The sequence below is a fragment of the Thermobia domestica genome, chromosome 10, assembly GCF_964235325.1.
Source record: "Thermobia domestica chromosome 10, izTheDome1.hap1.1, whole genome shotgun sequence".
Classification (NCBI taxonomy): domain Eukaryota; kingdom Metazoa; phylum Arthropoda; class Insecta; order Zygentoma; family Lepismatidae; genus Thermobia; species Thermobia domestica.
The window spans coordinates 233,955,533-233,968,829 of record NC_137463.1 but is presented as its reverse complement, the minus strand read 5'-3'; the positions used below and the strand labels follow the sequence as shown (position 1 = coordinate 233,968,829).

Below are 13,297 nucleotides of genomic sequence, written 5' to 3'. Positions count from 1 at the left end.
ATTGACACTTGATAGTCGCGACGGGCGAACTTTTATTTAAATTGAATTCAACTTATTACTAATATTTCAAACATTCTTCACAGATAAATATGTTAGCTAGCACAGTTTTCAGAAATAATACAGTTATGTAACGATGTTATATCACTACTGTGGTTGTTAGATATTTTTATAGCTATAATTTGAAGTAATATTCCGCTATTATATAGGCCTATATCAAATATAGATTGATTTTCTTTCAAGCGCTTTTTGTGGATATACGTTTCATACCTGAGCTTAAGACTAAAAGAATTCAATGCAAAGTAATGCGTTCATATTGTGCGCTCATTATATGCACGACGTTCTATATTTAATGATCCTTATGTATGTATATGATCCTTATGAGTGTATACAAATTATCAACCTCTACTAATATTGACTGGCGCAAGAAACTTTATATTTACTTTTTGTAGCACTGATATGCAGTATCCAATAAAATAGATTAGGTTATGAGTGAGGTATTTGAAATGAATAATATTATATTGGTTTACATAAATAATGTATCTATATTGCAGTTTTACTTTTTATATGCGCATATGTTATTACGGTAATATCAAAAGAATTCTATAAGGTTACGAGTGCAAAGCATGCTTTAGTGTGTCGTATACCGTATACACATATCACTTGTTTTAATTCTTTTCGTTGACGTTAGTACGTGAATCCATGCTAAATTCAATTGCTTATATATATATATATATATATATATATATATATATATATATATATATATATATATATATATATATATATATATATATATATTCTTTTTACTATGACGAATGCAAACAAACTGTATAATGCCAGTTTTTTCAATACGACGAAGCTCAATAGAAATGTGCAATGTTTACTTGCAGTGTCTTCTTCACAAATACGGCTTACTTGTTATCTTTAAACATATTCAGTTTTTCTTACCTTGACTGGCAGGTTAACACAAAACAAGTTCTTTAAACGCTTCTTATTCTATCTTCTTAATTCTTCATCGCTACATTCTTCTTCTATTATTTTCCTTCAACCTGCCCACTTGCTGTCGATTCACACTGCTGCTCTTGATCATATGTAGTCACTGTTGCCAGTCAAGTTTAGACAACATTGGTGGAGTTCAGAAGGTTACTGAGCGGAGCGCTCAGTCACACCGCTCGAAGTGAGCGAAACACAAAACTAAGAAAACAACACGTACCCAAATGCTGATGGGGCAGCGTGTCCTGTCACATATGGCGTCAGAAGAGGTTGATCCCTGCGCCGTCACTAAGCACTCACAGATTAACTTTCACTTAGTTCCACAGATACTTATAAGAACAAGATAATACACAAACAAATGAAACCTGACACATACACTTATATACATATATACACAATATTTCGAAATATGTACAGCCCGTAATCTATTCGCAGTATTCATCAGGCAAGTCCTTCGAAAGTTGACTAGCACAATTCTCCTCTGCCTTCTTCCGCCATTTCCAGTATTCTTCCTTAGTGGGCTTCCACAATTTACACTGATGTTCGGATCGGTGTCCTATAGATTTTCCATTGTTCGGATCAATCAGCTCCACAACCTTAAGACTTGGCTTACGAACACATAAGTAGGGTCCTGAGTACAGATCGAACATCTTTTTTATCTGCTGTGCTGCTGCATCACTGATGGGATGTGCCCTGAGGAATATAAGATCGCCTACATTAGCATGCCGATCCGATGTCATTTTTTCGTTGGTACGTTGATTCTTCTTCGCCATCTGAGACTTCTTACGGTGTGCAATCATGAGTAGCCAGTTGTCCCACGAATTCCCGTCTTCATCAGTCTCCTCTTGGAACAGTCGTTTCATCACAGGCGTTACATCCTTCACGTTTAGATGTGCTTGGACCGTAGCAACGTTCAGATTCTCTACAATAGTATAGTTCAGTAACATAACGATATTCCACAAGTGCTTACTCCAATCCACATGTTGTCCAGCACAATACAACCTCCAAAGCCTATTCAATTCTCTATGCATCCTCTCCACGGGATTTGCTTGAGGATGGTATGGTGTGGTGCGATATACTTTAACTCCTTTACTAGCCATTGACCCTAAGAACTTACTGGATACAAAACATGGACCGTTGTCGCATATAATGCCGTCCGGAATACCTAAATGCATAAAATACAAATCCAGGCATCTCAGAATTGCAGCAGTTGTAGCTCGTCTCATTGGGTACGCTACTAGATGCCTGGTAAACACATCCATGCACGTGCACACATATGCTATGTTTGACTTGCTGGTTGGAAGCTTCCCTACTACATCAACTGACAATAACTCTCGGGCTCTCGAGACAGTGACTGACTGTAACTTCCTTGAGAGAGGATGAGGATCAGCTTTGTGTCTCATACACAATACACAATTGCGGATGTATCGTCGCACATCAGTATACATGTCTTCCCAAACGAAATTTTCCAGAAGCATCGTGTGTGTCTTCGCATATCCAAAATGACCCCTGTCATCATGGTAACATCTCAGTACTCTCTTTACTAAACTTTTGGGTACAACTATCCTCCATTTATCTTTCAAATGAAAATCACATTTTAACAGCACACCTTGTTAGATCTTATAATACAGCCGTACTGATTTACCCCAACTTATTTCTGGCACATTGGTCTGATCTTGCTCTAGAGCATCAATGTACTTCATTAATTGTGGATCTTCACGCTGGTATTGCTTCCAATCCTCACTGGTCATATTTGCTAAATCTCCTGGAAGGACATGAAAATTCAAAATTGTAACAATTCTAGGTGACTGGCATACTGTAATACGAGACAAAGTATCCGCTGCTACATTGGTTACTCCAGGTATGTATTGGATTTCCAACTCCACATCTTGCATTTCAATACACCACCGAAATAGCCTGGTATTCCAATATTTTATGCTCTTAAAATGCACTAAAGCTTGATGGTCAGTTTGTACGATCACATGATGCCCGATCAATAGATTACGCCACTTTCTTATAGCTTTCACAACACCCAACATCTCTATCTCGGTAATGGTATAGCGAGATTCGCAAGGCTTAAGTATGTGTCCAGTGAAACTAATAACTCGTTTCCCATCTTCATAATCTTGTGTCAAAATAGCAGCAGTCCCAATAGTTGAGCCGTCAACTATGATAATGAAGTCTTTTGACATATCTGGATGCACCAAAAGTATATTTTTACAGATCTCATGTTTTATTTCCTCGAAACAATTCGTATGTTCAGGCAACCAGGTCCATTTCTTCCCTCGTTTAAGCAGCTGGTGTAATGGTGCTGACTTACGAGCAAAATCATGTATAAACTTGGAGCACCACTGGAAAAATCCTAAGGTCCTTTGCAATGTTTTTATAGTTGTTGGCCTTGGCAATGATTTTACTAGATCCACGTACTCTGGATTCTTCGCTATCCCTAGAGGTGTTACCACAAAACCTAAGAAATTTGCCTCAGATACCATAAATTTGCATTTCTTTAAATTGACTGTCATATTTGCTTCCTCTAACTTATACAATACTTGGTCTAACAACTCGATATGAGCTACTGGATCAGTCCCGGGAATTAAAATATCATCTATATACAGTAATATCTTTTCAAGAATAGCAACTCCCAACACTCTCTGCAACGCAGCCATTAAACAAGCTCCACCATTCTTGTAACCAAAGGGTACTCTGCAATGACGATACATCTGGCCTTCAAAAGAGAATGCTACAAGATCTCTACAATCTTCGGTTAACTCGATCTGGCAGTAAGAATGCACCAGGCCGAGGGACATTCCACAGGTCATCCCATTAAATCTTGCAAAGAGGTCATCGAGGCGTTCGACCTTCAGATTTGTTAAAGATACGAATTTATTAAGTTGGACCAAGTCAAGACAGACTCTAACCTCATCCGAGTTCTTCTTTCTCACTATTACCAGGGGATGATGATGCTTTGACACTGCAGGCTCAATGATACCTTGACGCAACCATTTTTGGATCTGCTCCCTCGCCTTATCTCGATAACACAGTGGAATTGGGTAAGGTCGTTTCACAATTGGATCTTCAGTGGTAACCTGAATGGTGTACTTAAACTTGTTACATTTTCCTGGGAAATGGGCGAAAACTTTTCTTCTCTTCATCAGCACATTGAACAACATTTCCTTGTGTTCCGGAGCAATAGGAGTTTTCTCCACCACTTCTCTCACTTCTTCTGGGGTAGCGTACAGACTCTTTTCAATCGCTTTTTCCCTGACTTCCACGATTTCCACTCTCCTTGGACAGCAAGCTGAACATTGAATCTCCTGAACAAGTGGGTCATACAAAGATTCCACAAGAGCTTGATCCTTTATTTGTGCTAGCGTAATTCGTCTCAGGTTGCAATCATCTCTTTGCCTTGACCTAGCTTCATCATACGAATCTTCTTGTTGCATCAATACGGTGTTCCACTGATTTAAAACTTCTTTAAGATCTTCATGATCGCATCCACACACCTGTAAGCTGCATACTTCCTCTGGATGGCATTCGCATTCACTCCATTCTTCTACGACGTTTACAGGAAGATGTTAATCCACACTCAACTCATTAATCATATTATTACACGTATTTTCTTCCTCCTTCGCTTGAACCATGGGTACTACGACTTCTTGTTCTCCAGTTTGAATGGTTACCGTGCCATTTCCAAAATTCATTCTGACTTGAAACTTGCTCATGTAATCACGACCCAGTAGAAGATCTTGGTTGAGCCCGTCGACCACAAAAGCTCGAACATCCGTCTGTATTCCCTTAATTGTCACAGGAAGATATACTTCTTTCACCATTTTCTTCCTGGTTCCACTATAATCGACAAGAACTACGTGTGGTGCTGGTTTCAATTTCGGATGTGATATAATCTTCGTAACCTTTCTCCATAACTCTAAACTACACAACGTCACCTCAGCACCGCTATCAACAAGTGCTTGTACAACTTCATCCAACACACTTACTCGTATGATACCAGACCATTCTTTTATTTCTTCAAAGTCAGTCTTCAGGTCGTCAATATTCTCACAATCTGTGTTATTCTCCCACTCTTGTCCAGCTATACATTGAAATTTAACTCGAAAAATATTTACCACATTCCTACACTCATACTCACGTACACATAAAGGACTATATACACCACTATACACTTCCTCAGGTATATCCTCACTTACACTTTTCTCATGGGTCTTCTCACAACACAAGTCGTACCTACCTCCGACCCGTGAGGTGGATACTTCATTTAGTTTTTTGAATCTGGAATTCCCCGAGGATCCCAATGGTGTTGAATATCCTCTTGGGAGGATCTTGGGACATCTCTTTCATAATCTTCATGTGTGTACCTGGCCGTCCTATTCCTTCCTGGACGTCTATTTCCCCTCCAAGAACGTGCACGACCACCTCGTCTGCCGCGTCGATAGTTCCCGCGTCCTCATGCACCATCTCGTCCTTCGTACGGTGATTCTTCTCTTGTGTTCGCAGGCTCTGTCTTGTTATCCTGCTGGTCCTTCGATATAGCTCCTACTTTAGCTTTACGAGTAATCACCTCTTCACCGTCCTCCCATCTTCTAGTACCATCTCTTCCTGTCTTCCGTCTTGCTTCCCATGTGTCATGAATCAGTTCGTCTTCGGACTGTTTCAAGAATTTCTGCTAACTCCTGGCCTCGTGTTGAAACCAACTGTCTCTGATACTGAACTAGTAGCAAAGTTATGATAATGTTGCAAATCTGGACTTCACTGCTCTGTGAATCCAAGTCCCTAATCTGACAGAATCTATTTGTAACAAAACGTTCAACACTCCCATCAACCTTAGGGTTGAATTGTACAGTCTTAAGGCGCGTTAACCTAGCACATGTCACGTCTTCTGAATGATAATGTCTTAAAAATATTTGCTTGAAGTCGGCATACGTGAGGAATTTATTCACATTGGAATAATACCATGACAGCACTGCGTCTCTTAGTACGAACGGTAATACCTTAAGCGCCTGGCTAGGTCGCACACCCATTAGAGCACACTCTCGTTCAAACTGTTCTCGATCCTTTAGAGTGTATACAAATTATCAACCTCTACTAATATTGACTGGCGCAAGAAACTTTATATTTTCTTTTTGTAGCACTGATATGCAGTATCCAATAAAATAGATTAGGTTATGAGTGAGGTATTTGAAATGAATAATATTATATTGGTTTACATAAATAATGTATCTATATTGCAGTTTTACTTTTTATATGCGCATATGTTATTACGGTAATATCAAAAGAATTCTATAAGGTTACGAGTGCAAAGCATGCTTTAGTGTATACACATATCACTTGTTTTAATTCTTTTCGTTGACGTTAGTACGTGAATCCATGCTAAATTCAATTGCTTATATATATATATTCTTTTTACTATGACGAATGCAAACAAACTGTATAATGCCAGTTTTTTCAATACGACGAAGCTCAATAGAAATGTGCAATGTTTACTTGCAGTGTCTTCTTCACAAATACGGCTTACTTGTTATCTTTAAACATATTCAGTTTTTCTTACCTTGACTGGCAGGTTAACACAAAACAAGTCCTTTAAACGCTTCTTAATCTATCTTCTTAATTCTTCATCGCTACATTCTTCTTCTATTATTTTCCTTCAACCTGCCCACTTGCTGTCGATTCACACTGCTGCTTTTGATCATATGTAGTCACTGTTGCCAGTCAAGTTTAGACAACATTGGTGGAGTTCAGAAGGTTACTGAGCGGAGCGCTCAGTCACACCGCTTGAAGTGAGCGAAACACAAAACTAAGAAAACAACACGTACCCAAATGCTGATGGGGCAGCGTGTCCTGTCACAGTACATGGGAGTTCTTAAGTTGACAAAACCAGAGCACCACACAATATGACGTCACTAAACGTGATAGTAAGTTGAGCAGTGTTTGCAACTGATTTGGTGTTAACTTATTAATTTTATACTAGAGTAACAGACCGGTAAAGAAAATATGTTTAAAAGTGATTATCTGTTAATGAAGTAATATACTTAAAGAGATATTTTTATATGTGTATGAAAACATAGCATTTCCACACGCGATATTTGATGATGTGCTCCGCAAAAGATTTGTTGCCACAAATAATTTGGAGATCCACAATATATAATTGACATAAAAAATAATGATAGGTCTACATCGTATTAATATGTGACAGGCCCTTATCCATGGGGTCTAGGGGGGCGGGCCCCTCTAAATTTTTACGGTACTGGTTCCCTAAAATTTTCACAGTACGCTTGCAAATGAAGGGTGCAAAATTTCAAAGTCAGACGCACTCGCCAATCCAAAAATAATGGTCGCCAGCGTCTCTCACGTTCAAATTGAGATGCCCCCCCCTCTAACGGCCTTTGGTTTGACAAAGAAAGACTTCACATTCCGTGTTTTCTCTCACTCAGTGACAATTATTTTCTTACGAAACAGAAAATGCGCTGCCCTGTGAGTTCAGGCAGAAACCATTCCTACTGAACACTGGTCGCCAGCTCTAAATTTCTAGTCGCCAATTTCTAGTCGAAAATTTGTACGCTGAGCTATAATATGATGATTAACTATAATACGTTTGGATCGGGACTCCCTCCCAAACTTCTACCGGGCTTCCCCTAGATTTTTGGGGTGGCTACCAGCCTAGTATGTGATAAGTGACAGGGCTGTAACTTGAGGAGGGAGGGGGCAAATGCTTCCCCAAGGAAGCTCCCCGCCGTTTGAGGGGACCCATTTTAAGATAACATTTTCTTACTCCGTATACGATACGAACATGAAATTATAAATGAAGCAACGAATATGTCCACTATATTACATAAACAAAACAACACATAAAAGGTAAATAAAACAAAAATGAGTCGTGGGCCCATTTCAATAAAAACGTTTCTATTAGGGGCCCTAGAAGTAATGTTTATTCGTATGGCTTTGATATTTGTCAATATTGCCCCCTTAATTCATTTGTCATGTATGGAACGAAATCAAAGGTGTAACTAACGACCCGGGCCCATAAAGAGTAAGAGAAAGATTGAAAGAGGGAGCCCAAGATTAGAGAAACAACTTTTTCTAGGAGCACCAAATACGCGTGTTAATGCTTACCCCCCTCCCAAGAAAACAATCTAAGTTACGGCGCTGGATAAATGGATGCAGGTGTAGAATACATAAACATAAAAACAGTAATTTATGATTAAAATAAATGACTGGGTGTGAAAGAGGACTGTACTACTAATTTTTAAAAATTATACAACGTTTACTGTATGTAGAAAACGATGGTGCTGTCCTATTTTATGAGTTTGAATTTGCAAAATTTACGAAAGAAGTATGTAATATATTTCTCGAGTTCTGTAGGATTACGGGGAAAAACTGCGTAAAAACACAATGTTTATAGGTAGAATGAGTTCATGTTGCGCAAAGATAACACTAGTTAACAAAGGTTTTGTTACATAAAAGGAAATACCTGTTCTTAAAGGAACTTTTTGCGCTGAATTCGAATATGCACTCGGTTTTTCTCCATCACGTACGATTTTCCCGTAACAGAGGGATTTTCGGGAAAATCCCTCAAAAATTTCCCTTTTCGTTTATTTTACACCCCAAGATCTTGTCCCCTTGCATACACTAACATATAAATTATACCTAAGTATACTTTGATTCATATTTAACAAACCCTCCTGGTTTCGTAATAATCGCTTTATTCTTTCTAGAGAAATAAATATGTTTGTATGTATACTGTGTGTACTGTTTATTGCACCTTATAGTAATGCTTTCAGATCTCTTAAGTTGAGGTAAAACGTTTTGCTTTATTACCACAAACACATATATAAAATATAATACAATATAATTTACAAGTGTGACAATTTACAATAAACAATAATACAAATGTACCAAAAGGTCATTAAAAGACAATCAAAACTATCACAATATATGAAACTTCCATTGGGTTACAAAAACGTACACTACTTAATTCTTTTGTAAGAAATGTTGCATTCTCTAACAAGACCCCAACAATAGTCCCCCATCATTGAAGGATCCCATCGTCCCTGGTACCTTTTCTCCATTGCCATTATATCTTGGTGGAATCTTTCCCCCTGTTCGTCGCTGAGAGCACCTAGGTCAGCAGGAAAGAAGCTGAGCTGGGAGTGCAAAAAGTGGATTTTTAAAGACATCCTACAACCCAACTCTTTGTATTTCTGTATCATGTCCTGTACGATTTCTGTGTAACTCTCAGCTTTGTTATTGCCCAGAAAGTTGCGCACAACACACTTAAATGCTGTCCAGGCAGCTAGCTCAGCACTGTTTAACTTGCTGTCAAAGCTATCATCAAGCATTAATTTCCTAATTTGGGGACCAATAAACACTCCCGCTGAAATCTTAGCATCACTCAGGTTAGGGAACTTATCTCGCAAATACTTGAAACCTTCACCAGATGTGTCCATGGCTTTGACAAAGTTTTTCATAAGTCCTAACTTGATATGAAGTGGCGGTAGTAATATCTTATTAGGATCTACCAAAGGAGCGTATTTGACGTTGCATTCTCCAGGTACGTAATTCACTCTAGGTTTCCATTCCTTCACTTCATAATGTTTGTCATCAGCTCGGCTATCCCATAAACATAAAAAACATTGGTACTTCGTGTAACCGCACTGCAGTCCTAATAAAATACCAACTACCTTGAGATCACAACATATTTGCCAACAATGGTCCTTGTAATTTATAAGATTTAGCAAAGTTGACATGGTGACATAGGATTCCTTAATCTTCACTGAGTGCGCAAGTGGTATAGAAGGCTTTTTATTTCCATTATGTAAAAGGACAGCTTTAAGGCTGACCTTTCACGCGTCGATAAATAACCTCCATTCTTCTGGAACGTAAGGAATTCCTAGCTCCGCCATCAACCCATTTATATCCGTACATACGCACACATTATCTTGCATTGAGAAATAGCTTGAAAATTGAACATGCCTTTTCCTGTACACTGATATGTTCGTTTCTGCATCCAATAAGTTCCACTGCTGGAGCATTGATCCCAGAAGTTCCGCCTCTTGTTTTGTCAGGTGCAAATCACGGACTAGGTCATTAAGTTCACATTGTCGGATGAAATGTGGCTCGCGAACAAAGTCAGGGATGAACGTTGGATCCTTGGATGTACATGTTGATGTCGATGGTTCATCAAGGTCATGATCATCATCAGAGCCTTTTGGCTATATCTCTTCCCAGTTGGTAGGGGGCTCGGGAAGTGGAAGTTCATCCCCGTGCAGAATAGGTCTAATTGCGGATTTAACGTTGGGATAACTTATTGTGTATTTGCTTTTTTTAGAATGTCCCTTAACTACTGTGAGACAAAAATAACAATCATCCAGATGGTTGGTGGGTTCTCTCCACACCATTGGTACAGCAAATATCATGAACCTCCGTTTCCCTTTGGCCCATGCAAGTAAAGTGACGTAGCACGACGCACAATATTATGTTGGGTGCCCAAGTTTTGTCCTGATCTCCCACACGACATCCGAAATATATATAATATGCTACTTTCACCGATGGCGTAATGGATCTACACTGTCCTTTAACTACAAACTGGCCACACACATAACAAAAACTATTTGGTGAGTTAACACACGAACGCCGTCCTCTTGAAGCCATTGTACTGATCACAAACCAAACTTCTGGTCTTAGTTGGGTATAATGCCGTTAAGATCAAACATGAAAGCACTCTTAGCAGCAAAAACAACTTTGAAAGTGAAGTAGTGTTAAACCACACGTCAATATAAAAATGTACAAAACTCCCTCACCAGGTGTCAAGAACACAAGAAAGAAAGAAATGCGCGGGGGGAGGGGGGAAACGATACCGTAGTGGAAAATTCAGACTGCATTAGTTCATTGTTGTCAACAATGAGTCTGTATTCCATTCTTTCTTTCTTTTGCATTCTGTTACATTTGATAACAAATATTGACGAGCTCCTTCGTGGCTAAGCGGTTAGCATACGCGTCTTTGGCGTGGGAGACCCGGGTTCGATTCCCGGCGGGAGCTCATGTGGTTCGGATTCCACGTTAATCAGTAGGTCCACGTCTCATATAGCCTCGCTGCTGAAAGGGACGCTAAACTAAAATCAACAATCAACAACAAATATTGATAACCATTTCATGAACAAAACGAAAAAACTTGGAGAATTGTATATATATGTATTAAGATATACATATACTGTACGTTTAAAAAAATATACGTTGGAAGTATTTACAGAGAGCAATACAAGTGAGTTGTTGACTATTGTAAATATTCATTTTTATGTCTGTGTTTGTAGTAATAAAACAAATCGTTTTTACCCCAACTCAGGAGATCTGAAAGCATTACTATCAGGTGCAATAAACAGTGCACACAGTATACATACAAATATATTTATTTCTCTAGAAAGAACAAAGCGATTTTTACGAAACTTTTAGGGTTTATTAAATATAAATCAAGGTATACTTAGGTATAATTTCTATGTTACTATATGTAAGGGGACATGAGCTAGGTGAATAAAATATCTGGAAAAAGGAAATTTTTGAGGGAATTTCCCGAAAATCCCTCTGTTACGGGAAAACTGTACGTGATGGAGAGAAACCGAGTGCATATTCGAATTCAGCGCTAAAAGTTCCTTTAAGATCAGGTGATTTTTCTCATGTGACAAACAAAAAGTTTAAATTTGTTAACTAGTATAATTGATATTGATATGTAAGTAATTTGTGAACTGAGTAGACTGGAAATGCCGTGTGCTGAATGGAAAATTTTGCAATTACTATTTGCTATGAATTAGAATGGACAAATATAACGTGCATTACGGCATTCTAACCCGACTTCGCTTGCTAGCGCTCGCTCGTCAATATTCATTTATTTATTTATTGATACAAGTCATGGCCATTACCGGCATCTATGGCTTTAAGCACGTCAGGTTGGAGGGATGACATCCTCGGCGAGCACACAATCACGGTACGGGGGAGGGATATAAGGAACGGATAAGGAAAGAAGCGGCCTGAGGCCTGTAAATTAGATACCATCCCGGCATTTACCTGGAGTGAATGAGGAAATCCCAGGAAAAACCTCATTTAGGATAGCTAGCCTGAAAAAGCTGTTATACCTTTTCGACCGACTGACCCTGCCGGAAATCGAGTCCAGGACCAAAGGCGAGAACATTAGCGACTACTCATGCTCAGCAATACTGTCTGAAACTCTTTAGTTAGTAGTATGTTTGGCTTTAGGTAGATTAACCTCAAAAACATTTAAGAAAACATCAATGATTTTCAACAAAAAATGCTTTCTCCCAGTAATCCAACATATGGCTAGTTTTCAGAGCAGATACTGAGAAAAAAAATGTAGGTAGCGTACTCAAAACGGTAGGTTACATGCGTAATTCCTGTAGTTTTTGGACTTAACGTACAGCAAACGTATAACTTAAAACGCATGTTTTATAATACTTACTTTCCGTATAAGTGTTCCATCTATACGTACTTTCCATATGAAACAATATAGGCGGTCAAGATCTCACATACAAATCGACGCAGAATGTCCATAGTAGAATAGAATATAGCTGCAGAATGTAACATAGGTGATATACGGAAAACTGTTAGATGTCAGACATCCTGCAATGGCATAATGTAACATCTAAGGGCAGTGCGTATGTAGCATATGCTCCATACTGATTTCTGTAGTAAGCAAGAGAATTTTGTATATTTGTACAATATACCGCTGTGTGCAGTTCTTAGTGTGCAGTTCATAAGCAAGGGCGCCCATGTTGTGGTTTCCAAGGGGTGCAAGTATAAGCGACGTTTCAAGTATAGTTTCAAATTTTGCTGTAAGTAATGTAAAAATTCTATTGGGTTTTCAGTATTCCCAAGTACAATTTCCTCTTAGAGGGCGAGCGCCCCACCTTGTCGCCCTTGATGGGCGCCCTTGTTCATAAGTAATGCAGTTATGTGGGTGCTGAACCTGTGGGTTCAGGATTTCTTGATAAATCCATTAATCCACAACCACACAGATATCGGCGGGAATTCATGTCACTTAAGGGCCTCCCCATTTTAAGGCAGTAATAAATGCGAAAATTGTCGATAGGTGATTCGCCTACTTTGATTTTGCGAATAGTTCGTACTATGTGCGACTTTGTCCATGCGGCGTCTAGGGTATGGTCGACGTCGATAATCTAATAAAACGAAATACTTCAAAAGTTGAAACGGTGGGTGCGTAAACCTCGTGTAGCTTAGGTATAGGCTGCATAATTACTTTATTACATCAGTGTTAATGTGCATC

At 38.9% G+C, this 13,297-nt stretch overlaps 1 protein-coding gene across 2 annotated transcripts in view; it reads right to left on the bottom strand.

The window, feature by feature from the left end:
• Positions 1-6,645, bottom strand: part of LOC145663087 (uncharacterized) — a 95,540-nt gene extending 88,895 nt beyond the window's left edge. Inside the window, exon 1 of one of the 2 annotated variants that reach the window (XM_081729345.1) lies at positions 6,557-6,645. The gene's annotated coding sequence lies outside the window, so the exon portion shown is untranslated. Of the gene's footprint in view, positions 1-948; positions 1,104-6,556 lie in introns of those variants that run through there. The other variant, XM_081729341.1, reaches the window with a different exon arrangement.
• Positions 6,646-13,297: the final 6,652 nt, after the last annotated feature.